Source organism: Physeter macrocephalus, chromosome 6 (genome assembly GCF_002837175.3).
Source record: "Physeter macrocephalus isolate SW-GA chromosome 6, ASM283717v5, whole genome shotgun sequence".
Taxonomy (NCBI): domain Eukaryota; kingdom Metazoa; phylum Chordata; class Mammalia; order Artiodactyla; family Physeteridae; genus Physeter; species Physeter macrocephalus.
The window spans coordinates 60,448,976-60,469,809 of NC_041219.1; positions in this window are offsets into that span (position 1 = coordinate 60,448,976).

Consider the following 20,834-nt stretch of genomic DNA (forward strand, 5'->3'; position numbering starts at 1 on the left):
CTCTCACTGTTGTGGCCTCTCCCGTTGCGGAGCACAGGCTCCGGACGCGCAGGCTCAGCGGCCATGGCTCACGGGCCCAGCCGCACCGCGGCACGCGGGATCTTCCCGGACCGGGGCACGAACCCGCATCCCCTGCATCGACAGGCGGACTCTCAACCACTGCGCCACCAGGGAAGCCCAGCACTCTTTAACATCTAGCACTTTTCTTCATTCTCTAACTAGCAGCCGAAGTTATTTTGCAAAACTATGTCTCCAAGTCCCCAAGAGGGATATATGTGTAATTATGTTTTAAATTTGCAAATGTTTTGTCTTTGAACTCCTAAATGGTAGCAGCATTAATCTTTGTCTTTAAACTGCTCTGTTAAGTTAGTTATGGTATGTTTCTACATACCTCCCTCTCTTTCTGTGACTACACAGAACTTCTGTGAGCAGGCCATATGGCTCCTACAACTGAATCCATCGAGGAACTATCAATTTCCCTTTGAAAATAACATTGGCTTTCAACCTTGCTGGAAACAGGGTAGAGGGAACCGAGATCGAGGAGAAATTAATTTGGAAAGGATGAAGCCATCCTAACTCTGTGAATAAAATACACATGAAAGTTTTAGTAACGTGTAGGGGCACAAGGGGGAGTCACAGGGTCCCCAGAGGGCGCTCCTAGGAGAGGTGGCAGAGTGGCGCGCGGGAGTGAGACAGGGTGTGGGTGGCACCAGGATGCTAGAGGGTATTCTGGGAAGTGCTGGGGACAAGGCCACGTTGTGACTCGGGGTCTGCCCTTACTGGGAAGAAGCCTGGGGTGTGTTTACCTGGTGGCTGTCCTCTGTCCGAGCAGTACCCGTTGATGCCCTTGCAGACATTCCCGTTTGCCCACTTCATTCTTAATGAGGCCAGATTGGTCATGCAGCTCACAGAAAAGGGGCATGTCTGTAGCTCTGGACACAGTCACAAACTCATTGTACTTTGCACAGGAAGCTCGGCACTGACGCTCAAATGTCATGCTCTAAAGGTCAACTCCGAGTACACAGAAGCAGGCTAGGAACACAGACAGCTGAGCTGAGCGCTCGCACCGAAAACAGGAAAGCCATACAGTGGTTCCCCTGTACCCGGAGCAGGGACAGAGGCAGCCTGGACACACCAGCCTCGGCCCTGGGCAGACTGCCCTTTGGAAAGAAGAGCAGTCCCTCCAGACTTTCCTGTTGGAAGTAGGGCCTGGGATTGAGCAGAGTAAAGGAGGTCGAAGGAAGCCTTCCTGCTGCAGCCAAACCAAACCAGGCTGAACCCTGAGATCCTTTACCCCGCCATGTGCCTTTTTCTCCAGGCACCAGGGAGCGCTCATAATCCCCCAGCATGCCTCCCTGATCCCGCAGTAGTCCCTTTGCCTGGAGCATCCTTGTCCATCCCACCCACACCGACACAAATCAGCGGTAAAGAATTTGAATGCATTTAGAGATCATGTGCTCCAACCCCTTCTATCTACCCATCAAAGTCCACTTCAAACACCACCTCCTCCATAAAGACTTTGTGGTCCCTCTGTCTCTGAATACATTGGCACTTTGGCGCTTCCTTATGGTATCCATCACATGCTGTCTTGTGTTAGAGTTATTCCTGCGCATATTTTTCACACCCACTACAGAGACATGTTGAAAACTACAAATCTTTTTTTTTATGGTAGATTTATGTTTTTATGCAGATTCACTTTTTTTTTTAAATTTATTTTTGGCTGCGTTGGGTCTTCGTTGCTGCATACGGGCTTCTCTAGTTGCGGTGAGCGGGGGCTGCTCTTTTGTTATGTTGCGCGGGCTTCTCATTGTGGTGGCTTCTCTTGTTGAGGAGCACGGGCTCTAGGCACGCGGGCTTCAGTAGTCATGGCACGCAGGCTCAGTAGTTGTGGCTCATGGGCTCTAGAGCGCAGGCTCAGTAGTTGTGGCGCACGGGCTTAGTTGCTCCGCGGCATGTGGGATCTTCCCGGACCAGGGCTCGAACCCATGTCCCCTGCATTGGCAGGCGGATTCTTAACCACTGCGTCACCGGGGGAGCCTGAAAACTACAAATCTTAAAAATATTTTGCTTTCCTAAAAATTAAATAATAACATGCATAGTTTCTACAATTAGAGCTTTTATGCTTTGGGAGGAAAACATATTCTTTTAAGCAAAACAAAACTTTGTTTCTCTGCTTTTCTAGTTTCCCAAGTGTCTGCTTCGTATGTTTAATGGGTATTTACTCAGCCAACCTTGATCCCAAGCACACAGCAGCCTGTGAGCATTTTCAGGACAGAGGCAGCCCTACTCCTCTCTGTGAGCTCCCAAAGATTAAGCAGGAAGCCCAGAACACAGTAAGAACACAGTAAATGTATGATGAGATGACTAGAACTAGCATTAACTCATTGATGATCAAGAAGTTTAAAAAGTCTTCTTCATGCTCCACGGAGACCACACAGCTCCCTTAACACAGGAAACATCACGACTCTTGATAAGCCTGCAGTACAAAATGCATAGCTTCCTACCCTTCCCCTCCCTCCGGCTCAGTGCCCTTGGTGGGGAGCCACCTGCCTCCAGCCTCCTTTGCAAAAGTATTCACAGGACAATGGCATTAACATTGCACAGACTGGGCTTCCCTGGTGGCTCAGTGGTTAAGAATCCACCTGCCAATGCAGGAGACACAGGTTCGAGCCCTGGTCTGGGAAGATCCCACATGCCGCGGAGCAACTAAGCCCGTGCTCCACAACTACTGAGCCTGCGCTCTAGAGCCTGCAAGCCACAGCTACCGAAGCCCGCGTGCCTAGAACCCGTGCTCCGCAACAAGAGAAGCCACGGCAATGAGAAGCCCGCGCACCACAACGAAGAGTAGCCCCTGCTCGCCGCAACTAGAGAAAGCCCGCACACAGCAACAAAGACCCAACGCAGACAAAAAGAAATAAATAAAATAAATTTATTTTTTTAAAAATTTCACAGACTAACACGTCTTTGGGTTTTTCTGGGGGCCACTGCTGCTGCTACTGCTGCAGTTTCTGCTGGAGTCCACTTAGCAAGTGTCTTGGGAATGCAGTTTCTCAAATGTCTTAGAAGCTTCTCTACTTTTGATCCCTGCAGCATCGCTTTGCACATCCTCAATCAGAAATCAGAAGGTACCCACGCGGTTTCCTGTGTTCACGATAGCAGTAAGTGCAGAGAGCAGTAGACTCCTGGGTGGCTGCCAGGCTGGGGGGTGGGGCGGGGCCGAGAGGACACAGAGAAGCAGTGGCACAGATTCTACTTAGTGTCTAAATCGGTATTCGGAGGACCAGGTCTAAATACAGACCCGCGTCTTCTAGGGCATCTTCTAGTCAGTCTAGTCAGCAGTTTTCAAAATATGACCCATGGCTGCCCTGAATTCCTCGAAGGTATCTGAAGAATGGAGGTCTCTGGGGGATGCCAGCAGAAGGGGTAGCGGCAGACAGTCGTGAGAGAGAATGGAGTGGGCAGAGCTTCAAACGTTGACTCACAGCAACCTTTCTCTGCGTGTCTTACTTTATAAAATGGATTTTAAATTGTATTTATTATTTAATTTTTATTATTAAAATTGCCAAAAATACATGAAAATAGGGAGAGCCCCAAACACCCCAACTTTAAATGAGATAACCCTGAGTGTTTTGCCTTACCTGTTTCTGTTTTATTTTTCTTATAAGCATCTATTTGAAATAATACTTCTGTCACTAATTTTTAAAAAAATACGGGGTTAGATAACTCACTTCCAATATAGATTACAGTTTGCTGGCTCCAATTGCTGCATCATGAATTTAATCTCTTGAAAGGGAAGTGTCAGGTCTGGGTGCCAGATTTCATATTTGCAGAGATTCCACTGTTTTTGACCCAAGGTAGTTCTCTCTTCAAGATACTGCATTGCGTTCCCATTGCATTATTTTCTCACATTTAAAATCCTCCTCCTCATGGGAATTCCCTGGCACTCCAGTGGTTAGGACTTGGCGCTTTCACTGCCGGGGGTGGGGGGGGCCCATTTTCGATCCCTGGTCAGGAAATTAACATCCCACAAGCTGTGCGGCGTAGCCAAAAAAAACCCTCCTCCTCAGAAATTCAATGCCTTTTATGATACTCAGAAGGATCTAACATCTCCCCATTGTAGACTGTTACTTTGATTCCCCCAATGAGCCACTCTCTGTGTGATGCCCTTGTGTGGTCCCCTCTCAAGTTGACATCGCTTGCCAAATGCAATGGATTCTTGATAAGCTTTTGTATGGGACTTGTCTCCTTGGAATGCTCCTTGTTGAAGCCAAGCCCTCATGCTGGGAGCAAGCCCAGGCAGCCACATGAAGAGGCCCTTGTTGACGAAGATTGAGATGCCTGACTGACAGCATCAGCTGAGTGGACCGACAAGCCAGCAACAAGCACCAACACCCAGCCAGAGAAGCGAGGCCGTTAAAATCTTCCAGCCACCCCAGTGCCCCAGCCGGTACCACACGAAGCAGAACTGCCCAGTCAACCCCCAGAATCATGTGAAGTAATAAACTTCATGTGATGTGAAATTGTGTTAAGCCATTACACTTTAAGGTGTTTTGTTATGCAGGTGTTTAGTTATGATAACTAAAGCACATCATTTTCTCCACTCCTCCTAGACCAAAAAAACAAAACTTCTCTTTCAGTTCAATAAGCATATAGTAAGTGTATAGCACACGGCAGAAACTATGCTAGATACTGGAACCACAATGGCAAATGAGTCTATTCCTGTCCTCTGGCTTGGTCACCTGGTAGGACAAACAGACACGTAAACAAATAAAAATAGTGGAAAGTCACACATGGAATAATAAACGTGTGTACAAGAAATAGGACTAGTAGAAAGGAGTAATTAACTATTGAAAAAGGGTGCCAAGAAAAGTTTCTTAGAGGCAGAAGCACCTGAGCAGGGTTTATAAGGGTGAATTGGGGAAGGCAGCTGGGGCATGCTGCAGAAATTATAGTAATGGAACATGGTGTGTGCAAACAACTGCAAAAATTCATCTCTACTGACAGGACGAGGGAGGGAGAGGCAAACATGAGAGTGGAGGTGCGGACAGGGACCAGGTCACTGTAACGTAGGAGAGCTTCACTTAGCTCCGTGGGCAATGAGGAGAGTTTAAAGGAGAGGAATACCAGACATAGTCATGTTTTGAAAGATCATGTGGACTGCTACTTGCAGGATAGATCTTCAGGAGCAAAACCAGAAATAATAGCCCTTGTTAAAGGCTTGAACTTGGGCAGTGGAAGTAGAACTGAAGGGAGAGAATGGATATGAGTAATATTGAAAAGAGAAAAATGGGCAAAGAGTGAAAATTTTGTGTTTCACCATCTCCTCTTCAGAGCTGGTGCACTAGGGCTAGGGACAAGACTGGTGCAGCTGGGAGAATGGCTTCATACAAGAGGATTAAGCAAGTAAGTAAATATATGGGGGACAGCAGGGCAATTTCTCACTGTTGGAGAAAGGTGTTACGAATGTGGAAAGGAGAAACTGTGGTATTGGATTGGAATTGAAGATATCAGTTTGAAGTCATGGTTTAAGATAGATTACATGATAGATGATAGGTAGGTAGGTAGGTAGATAGATAGATAGATAGATATGGAAATAGATATGAACAGATAGGTGTGTTGTATTTCGTAGCTGTGGGCACCAAGACGGCTTAGAAGCAATGACACCCCAGTTGCGCTGAAATCCCAGCATCCAAATCTCAGTTTCTGCCTTCTTGGAGAAATGTCTGATTCCAGGGCTAGGGCAGGAAGAGAACAAGATGATGAGTCTGGAAATGTTGTTCCAGAAAGTAAAGAAGCACTCAGAGAGCTATGAGGACATGCCCAAAGGACACAGGAGCCAGCCTAATGAGACTCCCACTGGCCAGAGCTGGGATGATTTGAACCCCAAAATAAATAATGATATTGATTATAATCCATCAGGGAAAAAAATCAAAATTCATGAGTTCATACTGATATAAATACACAAATAAATAAATATGAGGGAGAAGAGAAACCTCCACCTTATAGCAGAATGCCAACCAGTAAGTATAGAAGAAATGATGGAATTAGAAAATCATTACTTGGCAACCATCACAGTAATAACTAGTTTAGGTAGAATCGTCACTGGATGCTAAAACAGGAAGCATTTGATGAGGATACGGGCATAGTCTCAAAACAGATCCTGCAGATATTTACCTGATTATTTAAAAGTCCAAAATACTTACTAATTAACTTTAAAGTGGACAAACTTAGCCAGCACCATCTTAAGTGATAAAAGTTATGTGACAGGATAAATTGACATTAAGTTACTCCCGATAAACTTGAGAAAACACAGCATTACTTCCATGAAATTCCTGCCAAAAATGCATGACTCGAATCTAGTAATGAGAAAACATCAGATCAACCCGAGATGAGGGACATTCTACAAAGTAATTAGCCTGCTCTCTTTAAAAAATGTCAAAGTTGTAAAAAAACAAGGGAAGAATGAGAAAATATTCCAGACTGAAGGAGACTAAAAAAGACTAAGTACAACACATGATCCTAGGTTGGATTCTGAAATTATAAAGCACATTATTGAGACGACTGTAGAAATTTGAATGGGGCCTATAGATCAGACGGCAGTATTACAGCAATATTTATTTCCTGGTCTCGATGGTTTCACTCTGGTTAAATAGGTGTCCTTGTTTTAAGGAAATACATACTGAAGTAATAAAGGGTGATGGGATATCATGTCTGCAGCTGATCTCAACTGGTTCAGAAAAGAGTAACAATACTATGAATAAGTATACAGATGGAACAATAAGACAAATGAGGTAAAATGTTAACAACTGGGGAGTTTGAATTAAGGATATATGGAAGTTCTCATGCTATTCTTGCAGTTTTTCTATAAATTTGCAATTATTTTAAAACAAAAAATTTTAATGAATTAATATTCTAGAAAGTGCAAACTCATCTATAGTGACAGAAAGCAGATCACTGGTTGTCTGAGTGGGGAGGGGCCAGAGGAAAGAATTAGAATTACACAGGGACACAAGGGAACTTTGGGGGGTAACAGATATGTTCATTGTCTTGATTGTGGTAATGACTTCCTTGGTGTAAGCATATGTCAAAACTTACACTGTACCCATTAAAACTCTATTAATAAATAAAAGAGAAAAAATTATTTTAAAAATTCCTGATTCCTGCCTTGGGAATCCAACCAACTTTTTTTGGTCATGCCCTTCCAATATTCCTGGAATGTCCTATCCCAGGAATTTCCTCCATCTTATCCACTCCTCCGTAATCAAGATGCTAATGGAATTCCATCTCCTCCATTGACTCTTCCTTCAGTGAAATCTGCTGTCTTTCATTGATTCAACAAATCTTATCATCGAATTTTAAAGCATAGTAATCTTTACAATTCATACAATGGAAGTATATAGTCTTTTCTATTGCTATACTTATAATCATTTCAAATATTCATTTTTATGTTTCCGGCTTATTTTTATATCAGAACTGAACGTCAGATGTTTAAGTTCCTGGAGAATACAAACTGTTAAGCAGTACTGTATGACTCCTACCTCGGTGCCATCAGGGGAGGAGGGACGGGCAGGAGGGGAGCACAGGGAATGTGGCTGGGGTCAGGCGTGGGGTTCCAGCCCCAGCGCCACCGCTAACCAGCTGTCCGCTGTGCGCCAAGAATGCCTTGCCTCCACCTGAAACTAACACAACGTTGTACATCAACTACACTTCAATTTTAAAAAAATGCAGCATTTAGCAAGGTTCATCTTACAGTTGATGACATTTTACTGTTATAAATGGCAGCACTTTTTCTTCCTTAGTGATGTTTAAAATGAAGGTGTAAAGTGTTGAATATTTCCTGTGGTTAATTCACTACCGCACGGGTACAGAATGGTTGTAAACGTGTGGATTGTTTACCTTCGTGATCATGTGGCCGACCGGGAGCTGTGGCTGGCTGCCTGGCAGCTGCTGCCCCACATTATGAGAGATTATTGTACCATGTATTTTGCTGGCCCAGGAAAAAACCTACAATTCCACACTTGAAACAAACAAATTAAATGTAGGTGTATCTTGAAGGATTAAAAAAGGCAGGGGGAGCTAGTCTGGATTAAAGGAGATTAAAGAGAAATGACAACCAAAAAAATAAAAATAAGAGAATGTTTTGCCCCACCTCTTTAGGTCTAGATTTCCCATATGTCAAAACAAGGGGTGGATTAAATGTCATTCGCCCACCGACAAAATGTTCTCAACTTTTAGATGATTTGAGGTGTGACCACTAGATGGAGCCCATGAACCCATGTCCATGCTTAGGCTTTACAAGGAGAGGTGGTGAGAGGGCAGAAAGCTCAAAAAGCATGGGGTGCAGATGTCCCTGTGCTTGATGCAACCGGGCTGGCACCGGGAAGGAACGAGAATTGTCCCCCTCAGGCAATGGTGTTCCTGTGTCTTTAGCATCTGGGTTAGGAAATTAGAGATCAGAGGAAGGCAGGCTAAAGGGAAAGTCACAAATATTTTTTATTCTCTTTACTAAATTCCCAGGCCCTTTGACATGAAGTATGCAAATCCTGTGTGATTTTCTGTGTTATCTGAAGTGAAACTTATTTAGAGTTTCACATGTTTTCAGCCAAATGTGTTCAAATGAATATCGTTTTGAGAGAAAGGGGATGTTAGTCACATATGTCAAAGGCATTCAAGGATGTTAAACAGAAATGTTTTTTTAGAATTTGAAAATAAAGTTTCTGTGAGGTTGATCAAAATGGATGAGAATTAAAAAAACACGTCAAGCTATAAGCAGATAGAAAAACTTTTGTGTCATTTTTGTATGCTAATACAAAATGTTCTGTGTTCTGTTAACACTTGAACATAGAAGTATCAAATGCTATAGTATAACTGATTCCTTATTGAGTGTTTATAAGTCACAAGTATAAGAAGTGACAGACTGTGTGCTCCCTGAATAATCCCTTTCTTTTATCACTGACCTTTCCTAATGCATATTTCAAAACTCTTTGTAAACTGACTTCAGCATCTCTGTTGGGGGGTATTCCCTTCCACTGTGCACCTTTAGTGGTCAGATACTCTGTCTTTGGGAAGAACATATCCAGAGACTTAAGAATGATAATTGACGATGGTGGGATTAAGGCAATATCCTTCAGATGCAACAAGCACTTAATGAGAAAATGGTATTTGGCAGGAATTTTAATTCCTTTATTTCTCACAGTATCCTTGTTGATAGCCATTTTTAATGACATTTTATAGAGAGTGAAACAGAATCTTAGAGATGTTAAGTAATCTGTGCTAATAACACAAGTGGCAAAGCCAGGATGCACACCAAGGTCTCTCGATGTCAAGCCCAGTTCTTTCCAATACCCCGAGGTGGAGAGGATGACTCATTACCTAAGTCTTAACACAGAAGGCAGAGCCCTCACAGGTGAGTAAGCATGAAGCTATGGAAGAGTTTCCTCCATCCTTGCTCGAATTGTAATAGTAATTGTAAATTGTGTTGTACTATTACAATAGAATTGTGAATAGTAATTTACAATTACTGTTCTTTTTTCACCGGCGAAGAGGAAGCTGTAGGGGACAGAGCCCACACGGTTGCTTGTAAGCAACAGCACAGCGCTGCATAGCCTCGAATCAGCAGCAAACGAGGGGAAATCGTGTCAAAGCGCTGACTGACAAACAGCGATTAAAGGAGCACCCCACTGCTTCTGAACGGCCACCTCCATTGTCCCGAACCCAAGCCAGAGAAGGAAAAAGTGCCCGTGGGACTTGGGCTGAAGCTCACCACAGTACCAGAGACCTCGTTTTCTTGTGGTTGACGATGATGATTTCTTCTGTTGTTTTGTTTTTTCCGGTGCGCGGGCCTCTCACCGCTGCGGCCTCTCCCGTTGCGGAGCAGAGGCTCCGGACGCGCAGGCTCGGCGGCCACGGCTCACGGGCCCAGCCGCTCCGCGGCACGTGGGATCCTCCCGGACCGGGGCGCGAACCCGCGTCCCCTGCCTCGGCAGGCGGACGCGCAACCACTGCGCCACCAGGGAAGCCCGACGATGATGTTTTAGAGGGATGGTGCAGACAGTGAATTCTCTGAGCTACATGGGGGAGGATTTTCTCTAAGTGTTTTTCTTCTTTTGCCCACAAGCTAGTGCAGGCAGTCTGCAGTTCAGCCAATACTTATCGAGGCAGCTAGATCTGACACTAAATTAGGAAGCTCTCCCTTCACTTAAGAGAGCCAAGAAGGGGGACATGAATGCAGAGAATATCTAAATTTTCCCATAAGGCCTCATAAAGTAGACATCTTTCTTCCTTACTTCCTGCAGTTCAGGAAACAGGACCAAAGTAAAGGAATCATGAACTGTACTCGTCAGCCCTGTAACTTTCATGTCAAACTGAGGGCGTTGGCCTCTAGGTAGAAGTCTCTCATGAGGAGAGCGTCAGTCTAAGCAGCAGGAAAGGTCGGTTCACGCCCCATGTTTGCTGACCTGGATGCAGAAGAGAGAGGTGGGCTGTTATGCTCCATTTCCCTAATGACTTTCCAACCCCATTCAGTTCCGTGGGCAGCTGCTAAGACAGGGTCTGTTAGCCCAGCCTGCTGACCAAGTCTTGGCAGGTCTTTTTATTGTGGCAAGTCTGAACCAGAAAAGAAGTTTTGTTGCACTATTTCCTCTCTTTTATGGATGCAGCCTAGTGCTGCAAAAGGCAGACCACCCCCTTCCGGAAGTGTTTCTGGTCTGCTGGCTTTTGCACGGGCCCAGTGCGAGGAAATTCCTCCTTGACTTCAGCATTCCTTCCTGACAATTACCATATGCCTCTAGAGACCTGGGAAGCTTCACCCAGGTTTACAGTGTCACTGTGGAGGCCATTCTTATCCAGAGCAGGGCTGAAAGCTTTCTTTCTTTCCTTTTTTCATTATAATAAGCTACCTTGTTTCTATGAGATTCTGTAACAGTAAATTGCACAGGTTAATTATTCTCTCCATTAAAAGATTTCCTCTAAATCGTTTCAAGCATGTTGCCTTGTTGCTGGCCTGTGATGACTGGCACAGGTAGCCAGGCTGAGTTTAATTAAAGGATTTTCATGTGTCAGCAGCTGAGAATGACATTCTCACTTCTCTAACTCAGGAGGAGACATTGATTAAAGTGAGAAACAGCCGTCACCCCAGGGAGCACGCCCTCCTCCTGTCTCTGCCCCCAGATTGTCAGCACACCACCCTTCCCCTACACTCCCCCGGGAAGAAGCGGGTACCGGAAGGAAATGTTGTGTTGCCCGAGACCACCAGCCCATCTGCACCATCTGCAGAAGGGCAGAGAAGACCTGCTCGGGGAAAGAGAAAGATGGACTTACAGAACAGTTATACAAGGGCTTAAGTGGTTTCTCTAAAACGCGGTGAAATTTTTAAAAGTTAGTGAGGCAGTCTATTTTTTTCCAATTTTATTTATTTACTAAGTTACTAACAAGGTTTTGCTGGTTAAATTTTTGTAGAATTGTTTATTTTGTGCATAGGAAACACGTGCATAATTAAAAGGCTACTCTCCTCCCCCCAGTCTGCCTGCCACCAGCTTCAGTTTCCCTGTACATCCTTCAAAAGATATTTTCCTCAGTTATAGGTCGTATGAATGTGTACTTATTGTTTATCTGAAATTCAGATTTAACTGAGTATCCTGTATTTTATCTGGCAGTCTCACACTGGGTGTCACTGCTTCTAGGCCTTCTCTGGAACAGAGCTAGAATATACATAATAAAAAAATTACAGGATAGAAATATAGCATACATATAATATCTAAAAAGCATAATATATAAAATGTAAGTAATACATACAAAATATATTAACCCATGTTTATACATATACACATATCTATTATCATTTATCTATTATAATAGACACATCTATTCTTTCTATATTTATTATAATATATATCATATAAACAATATATATAAACTATATTAACCCATGTTCATATACATATGCTTTATTTCTGTGTCTGTGTGAATATATATATATCATACAAATATACACTATATGCAACCTATATATGTATTTATAACTTAAATATGAATATACATATCAAATGTATAAGTTAAATACAAGTTCATACCCCTGACTCTAATCTAGTGTCACAGGGGTCCTTCTGGTGTCCCCCCTTTGCTCATCTATAACTTCCCTCTCAGACGGGGAAAAACCTGGCCCCATTATCCACCGTCCATTTACTCCTGTGTACGTTATTATTACTTACTTTACATATAAAGCAGTTTCAGAATTGCCAACTCACACCTCCGTGAGAAACAGATTTACCATCTGGAGTACAGTGGTTACCTACAGCTCCTTTTGCCATCAACCTTACAAGCCCGAGCAGCAGTTTCCAAAGTCACTTAGGTGAGCTCCTTCTCCCCCATTCCCTTCATAGGGAATCCACTTGTAATACAGTGGGATTCATTCATCAAAGTCTGCTTTCCATCCTGGGATCCCCAACATCCTGGTGGATGTTTTATAATTGTATACATAAAGGTCACTCTTTGTGATGTACAGTTCTATGGATTTTGATAAATGCAGTCATTTATCTACCAACTCAGAATCATACTGAACAGTTCCCATCAACCCTAAAAATTCCTCCATGAATTCTCTTTGTAGTCAACCTCTGGCATCTGTTTTCTATCCTCGTGGTGTTGCCTCTTTTAGAGTGTCATGTAAATGGAATCCTATAACATGTAGCCTCTGTAGTCTGGCTTCCTTCACTTAGCAAAATACATTTAAAATCCATCCATGTTGTTGTGTGAATCAATAAATAGCTCATTCTTTTTCATAGCTGAATAGTATTCCATTATATGGAGGTACCACAACTTGATTATCCATTGACTTGTTGAAGGTCATTTTGGTTGCCCCCTGGTTTGGGAGATTATGAATAAAGCTGAAATAAACATTTGCATATAGGTTTTTGTGTGGACATAAGTTTTGAATTCCTTTGGGTAAATCTCTAAGAATGTGACTGCTGGGAAGTTGTGTGTTTTTGTCCTTGTTATAGTGACAAAGGTGCCAGGACAGCCTGCACATGTAATGTTGAGAGTATAAATCACCGCTGAGATGCAGGAGGAGAGAGCAGGTGGGGAATGTTTGGAAAGTCGGGGCTTCAACAAGCTCCCTTAAACAGAGGGGGGCAATGGGCAAGCTTTTTTAAGGATCAGAAAGGGACTCTCCCGGGTGTGTCAGCCTGTTGAAGACAGTCCGTAAGCAAAGTCACATATCCTGTATCACAGTACCACTTGAGAGGAAATATAATAATTTAATTTGGTTTTATCTATTCTGGTTCCCTTCACAAACCCCTGCCTACTGATTAATAGGGATAGGGGGTCAGGTTCTGATTTAAAGCTTAGTTTGCTCTAGTAACTTACACAATCCCTGTAGAAAATTCTCAGTTATAAATAGCTCTGGGGAGAGGCAGGGGGGGCCCCTGGTCTCATGACAATCCTTGATATGTGCTGGCTTCTCTCTGGGGCATTGACCCTTCTCCCTCTAGTCAGTGGGTTCCCTGCAGGGATCTGATGCTGAGATCTGTGGCTGGAGAACTTGTGCCCTGTGTTCGTTCGGCTTGGTTGATACTATCCACACTACATGGGGGTTTAGGGCAGTTCAGGGAAGTGAAACCTCAGGATCCCCTCTGTCTGATCGTGCCGGATCAACAAGTCTGCTTTGCATGGCTGTACCTCAGTTCAGCACAAGGCAGCCTGGAAGCCAGGGTCCTCAAACAGGAGGAAGTGAGGATGGGTGAGGTGAAAACTGGCAAGTGGCTGATGATGGCTTCTACCCTACCCTTGGTGACATCATTCTAAGCTATTGCATCTCACTTCTGTGGACCAAAGCTAGGAGACAGGAAACCACACCGCAACGTCTGCTCTCAGGCACCTCCCTCCTGTCCCTCTATTGGTCTTACCATAATTCCAACAGGGTGGGAAAAGACCTGGCTTTCCCCCTTCCCATTCTTGCCAGACCATCTATAGGTAAAACTCAGTGGTCTATTCCAGGGTGGACAATCATGGCTTCAAACGTCACACTCTGAAGGCACAGTGAAGTGAGGATTATTTTGTTCTTGTGTTTATGATGATATTACAGCTGTGCCGAAAGAATATACTGTACACGGACATGATCAGATTAAGCTCTCATCGAAGTATTTCCAGCTTACAGGAGAGCAATGGTCAGGGAACAAATTTAAATTTTAAAGGGAATTTCTCATCTAGCAGGATTCTATCACACACACACACACACACACACACACAGAAGTCCCTGAAGATAGGACTGCAATCAAAGTAAGATTCTGAGTGACACATTTGTTAACCAAGCAAGGAAAGCCATTCATGAACAGCAAATTAATTAAATCATGTTTGTTTGTAGCAGCCAAAGGAATGTGTCCAGAGAAAATAAACTTCCTCGAGACTATTAGCCTTTTGGTGACAACAGTTGCTGGCAGAGTTGAAGGCGTTGGGAACGACAGCAATAATCAATTAAAAAACAAGACAAACGACCGGAGTGGTTTTCCTTGGCTCTGGATGAGTCAACAGATGTTACAGCTACTGCTCAGTTGTTTATTTGAGGAGTTGATGCAGAGATGAAGTGACTGACAATCAGTCTCTGTGAAGAGTCTGCATGGAAGAGGGCACACAAAGCGTTCCATGGCTCCGTGTGTCTTCCCTTTAACATACACACAACTCAGCCAGGGGGACTTGTGAAAACGCAGATTTTGATCCTGTAGATCTGAGATTCTGCTTTTCTAACAAGCTCTCCCAGATGTCAGTACTGCTCCTCCCCTAGACCACATTTCAGTGAGCAAAGCTGGAGTGTACTTAGAATGGGACTAGCTTTGTAGCTTAAAGCTGTCACCTGTGGGTCAGGCTGAGAAACACATAGGGTAGTGAAAAATAAGCCTGCCACCTAATGCCTAAAGGCATTTTGTGTAAGGTTCTAACTTTATTTTTTTAATTGAAATATAGTTGATCACAGTGTTATGTTAGTTTCAGGTATACAACATATTGATTTGACATATAAATACATTATGAAATGATCACAATAAGTCTAGTAATCATTTGTCACTGTACAAAGTTATTACAAATTATTGACTTTATTCCTTATCCTGTATATTACCTCCCTGTGACTTATTTATTTTATAACTGGAAGATTGTACCTCTTAATCCCCTTCACCTATTTCACCCGTCTCCCCACCTCCTCCCCTCTGGTGACCACCAGCTTGTTCTCCGTATCTCTGAGTGTTTCTCTTTTGTCTTATTTGTTTGTTTTGTTGTTTTTTAGATTCCACATATAAGTGAAATCATCCAATATTTTTCTTTCTCTGTCCGACTTATTTCACTTAGTCTAATACCCTCTAGATCTATCCTTGTTGTCACAAATGGCAAGATTTCATTTTTTATGGCTGAGTAATATTCCATATATATATATATATTCTGTATATACTTACTGCATCTGCTTTATCCATTCATCTATCCATGACACTTAGGTTGTTTCCATATCTTGGCCCTTGTAAACAATGCTGGGCTCTAACTTTAAATGATTGGAGATGGTACAATGTGTTGAGGTTTTAGTGGGGTCGTACACAACACCTGTCTGAATTCAAAACTAATTAAGATATAAGAGTAAGGCATATAGACATCAAAATATCACATTTAATACTGATAAAGTTATTTAGAGACGTTGCCTTAAATATGAGTCAGGTGGGCTTGCTAATGGTCCTGTAAATTGAATGAAATGAATTAACTTTCTAAAATAGCAAGCCAGACCCAAAGAGACAGAGACTGGGCCACAGGCTCATTGCATGGCCAAGAGCTAGTGAGAACACACGCTCTGCGAACAGCACATCCCCAAAAAAGAGGGAAAGGGGCTCAGCCCACACACTCAGCCCCTGGGGGAGGAGCCAGGGAGGGGTCAGAGAGAGACTGGAAGTGTTATTTCAGAAAATCCCTCGATGGAGTGCAGAAAGCCTGTGACCCACTCAATCCTTAGATGACTTAAGGAGGACCTGGCAGTAGGTGAGGAATGATAACACATTTGCAAGCACAAGATAACTCCCTCATCTGTTTATACTACCAACCCAAGGTTTTGCTAACATATCTTTTACAACGAGATTTACTTTAAAAAAAAATACAAGTAGAGCAGGGCCATGCATCCACATCCTGACAGTCACAGGACTGGGAAAAAAGTAATTAGACTTTTCAGCTTCTGGAGACCAAGATTCATATGATTAGAGACACCCAAATGGAAGAAGTTTCCAAACACTGCAAGTCCAAAAACTAAAATTAAATTAAAACTGACCAATGCCATCTATTCATGGCCCTGCGTGGTAATTGATTCTCCATCTGTGCACTCATTGTTCACTGCCTATTTGCCAGTTGCTCCTCCATGCTCTTGACTTTAGCAGTACAGCTGGAGACCCCTTGCCCAGTCCATCTTTATGGCCAGACTCTGGAGCTCCTCCCTCTTTTTCACTTCTTCCAGTGCCTCATTGGAGAGTGTTTTCCACTGGCTCCTTAGCTGGAGAGAGTTATGTACATCCTCATCAAATCACCGTGTGCTGTGTTCCTCTCACCCACCATCCCAGGGATAATTTGATTTGCATCATTCTAGAGGGTTTCCCAACTCTCCTTCAGCAGATTCACTTCTTTGACTGAAAGGGTAGTTCAGTGCATTTTAGTAAGTCACTAAACCAGTCTGGAGTTGAGTTCTCTTTTCTGTGTAACAAGGAAATGGCAGTAAATGGTCCTTACATGTTCCCTTCAACTCTGAAATTCTGTGGTTCAGTGATTGTGGTTTTGAATACTTAAGAAAAAGCAGAGCTGTTGTTTTAATGATCTTAGCGACCTTTCTAAATTTGTTTAATCATTTAATCTAAATGATTGACAGATTTATTAATCTAAATCCAAGTATCATACAAGGTCTATACACAAAAATCAGTGGAATAATAATTCAACTATTTAAAACTGAAAATTTGATGGGTGGTTATATTGTTTTGAGCTACAAATGGCTTTATTAAATGAGACAACATTTAAATCTACTTAATTTAGAGCTCCGGTGTGGTAGCTTACAAGAAAGAACTTAAAGCAAGTCAACCATATCATTTCTTTGTTATTTTGTGTGCTGAATAGCCAGTTCTGTTCTAGTAGCATGCAGCTGGGTTTTTTTAGGACAAAAAATGCTTAATCACTACCATTAATATGTGCTTACTGACACAATTTATCTGCAGTCATTCCTCAATTACTGTATTTTATTTAAATTTCAGTAGTGTCTCTAAGGGTATGATTTTCTTAAGACATTGGAGGACACAGTCTTAGAATTTAGCTGGAGTCCTAAGGTCTCACCTTGTGTTTGCTGCTTTTTTGCAATCCTACAAGGATTTGTTGGATTGTATGACAATTGTATGCCTTTCCAGTCCAGTTTTATTTGTCTATTCATTTTGGTGGAACCCAGCTAGAGGTTTAACTCCAGAGATTAAGTTGATGTAGCTAAATATATGAGTTCAGAAACCGGAAGTTAAAGTCTTATCGCCAGATAACATCTCTCTTCTTGGGGAAGTAGGAACAAAGGTTACTTGCTGATATTGTCAGAGCTGTGAGAAACCTGAAGATCCGCTAGCATTCCAGTATTTTTACAGATGAAGATACTACAAGCCAGAGAGTTTGAGTGATTTGCTTAACATTTCTCTGAGAAAGTTTTACAGGTAATAGCACCAGAGAACTCAGGGGTATTTCTTAAGAAAAATAGTACTTGAGTATGGGAGGAGGCAAGAATAACATGTTTCCATAAGATAAGTAAGAAGAGCAAAGATGAATTGAAGAAGGTAGATAACGATCGGCTCACATAGAATGACCTAGAAGGAATGGTAAATGTCAACTAATTCAAATACTTTAACAGATTAAGAAACAAGGCCAGGGCTTCCTTGGTGGTACAGTGGTTAAGAATCCGCCTGCCAATGCAGGGGACATGGGTTCGAGCCCTGGTCCAGGAAGATCCCACGTGCCACGGAGCAGCTAAGCCCGTGCGCCACAACTACTGAGCCTGTGTGCTTACTGAAGCCCGCGCGCCTAGAGCCTGTGTTCCGCAACAAGAGAAGCCACCGCGATGAGAAGCCCGTGGACCACAAAGAAGAGTCGCCCCCGCTCGCCGCAGCTAGAGAAAGCTCGCTCGCGCGCAGCAAGGAAGACCCAACACAGCCAAAAATAAACAAATAAATTAAAAAAAAAAAAAAAAAAAAAAGGAAACAAGGCCAGAAGGGTTAAGTGCTTTATCCAGGGTCACACAGAGAGTCAATGTTAAAAGAGTTCTTAGAATCCAGGGTATCTCACTCATAGCACCTCATTTTATTCATTTCTCACTATGAAATTATCTCAAATAATCTGCTCTTTATCTAAAAAGAAAGGAAGTGAGCATCTGTAGAATCTCAGAAAGTATTAGAACCTGAAGCAGATAGAGTATCAATTTCTTCTCTGACATAGTGATTTCCTGCAAAGAATTGAGATAATTTTGGTTCAGTTAAAATTACCATGCTCCTTTATGAGAAATGTCTTAAGAGATAAAGGTGGTACCATACGAGTAAGAAAATGGTTCTGGCCCCTCAAATGTTCATTCTTCTGTGGGGAAACATACACATTCACCCTTTACTGACTGATAAATGTGAAAAGTGACAAATAAGAAGTTTAAATGTATTGAGAATTTAGGAAAACAATTTTGAAAAACATCAGATGTTAGATCTTGAGGTTAAAATGATATTGTTAGAAATTTATACTCTTTTTATACTCTTTTTTTTTTCTGGCTGGGCTGGGTCTTAGTTGCGGCATGCGGTATCTTTTTTTTTTTTTTTTTTTTTTAGTTGCAGCATGTGAACTCTTAGTTGCGGCATGCATGTGGGCTCTAGTTCCCTGACCAGGGATCAAACCCAGGCCCCCTGCATTGGGAGCTTGGAGTCTTAACCACCAGGGAAGTCTCTAAAAATTTATATTCTTAATAAAGAGTTTATCACTTGGAAAGAATGAAAGAGATTGATAAGTTTTCTAATTAAAAATAAGTCTGTCCTACAGAATCTTTTAAGATAGATAGCTTAATTGTGGCCAAATGAATTTTTTCTACCCAATAATGTTGATACAACGTGGTTTTGTTTTGTGCCTCTACACAGTCCCTAAACTGTGTAGCCTACCCACACACAAACAGATTCACCTCTATGGTTTTTCTTGCAAACTATTTTAGCTTCTTGTTAAGACACTTTTCATGCCTTGCTTCACCCAATATAGTGAATTTAGATAATCATTAGTCAAATCATCACCTCACCAAAGCAGATCAGCAGGCCCTAAAAAATTTGAGAATGAAAGACTGTGGTCTCAAAATTTAGAAATCTAAAAATTTTACTGCATCCACTAAACTGTGTGTTGTGCATTCATTCAACCAACCAACGTTCATTGAGAAAATATAAGGGGCTAAAATTTACGCTAGAAATTGAAAACACACTAATAATAAAGCTTAGCATCTACTAAGGAAGACTTATAGAGAAACCAAAATAATAGGCTGTGATGTGTGATGAGAAATACAGTCAAGGAATGTAAGTCTTTGTTGGAAGTCAGAGGATGCTTTTTAAAGGAGCCAACAAAAGAGTTAAACCTTCAGTTACGTTCTCCATCTTGTGTGACTTCCAAGATCCAGTGGTTTCTTTTCACTAAACAAATATTTACTTAGTAACTGTAGACACTATTTGGGCCATTAAGGAAAGTGAAGAAAATAGGTAGCATGTTTTGGTTTTGGATTAAGAAGCATGTCTCAGAACATAAACCTCTTTTCCTCATTCACTATTCAGTTGCTCTACTTGATGAACTTTAATGAGCAGATAAGAATCATTGAACACTAGTAGTTAGAGAGTGCTGTTAAAGTGTTTACAAATCCTTAAGAGCCCTTACACAGGTCAGACATGTCCCAAGTCATCTTATTTACATTATGAATTCGCCTGGCAAACTTTTTTTCATCTGCAATGCAGAGGTGAGGTTCACATCAGCCTATGTGAAAACAAATGGATGGCACTGAATGCCCGAGGTTGTACTTTAAATGGAAAGACGCTAACAGCATTTGGCCTCCCATTTTTGGCCATATTTGGTTTCACATGCTGCACATTATAGAAAATGTGCAATTTAATTCGTCCATTTTTTTTTGTTTGGCCATAAATACTCTGATCTTTGATGACTCAAAAAACAGAATTGTTCCCCCTCAGATTAGGGGAGAAAAGGAAAAAAATTATTCCAGGTAAAAGGGCCCTAAGAAAAACACCACATTAGCAAAAATAGTTTTCTTTGGATTGTGGGGTTGTGGGTTATTTATTGTTATATTTTTTTGTATGTCCAAGCGCTCTATAATTAGCATGCCGTGTGTAGAACCAAACTAAAATGGAGTCACTTATATCAAGGGCAAAATGTAGATGGTCAGTGCAGGCACATAAAGGAAATTTAACCTAACCTTGGAGGAATTTACAGCTCTTCTCAGAAATCAGCAGAGGACACCAGCCAATTCCCAAATGCCAAATCTGTGCATGCCGTCTCTGGTCTTTTCTGTTCCCCTGACTCAGCTGCCCTGTGACCCCGATAAAAAAGGAGACCACTAGGCAACGAACAAGCTGAAAAAGCCAAACAACTTCCGTATTTTTATCCCATAAAAATCCCTTAGTCTGTGAGCAACTCAGAACTGCTCCCACAGCCTTGAGTTTCTCGGCTTGCAGGTCAAAACCCTTACAATAAACTCATCTTTCTGCTTTGGTTTATTCGTTATGCAAAGTTTGGTTTTTGACACTTGCTTCTTCAAAAACTTGAAATAAAATTATTAAAGACCT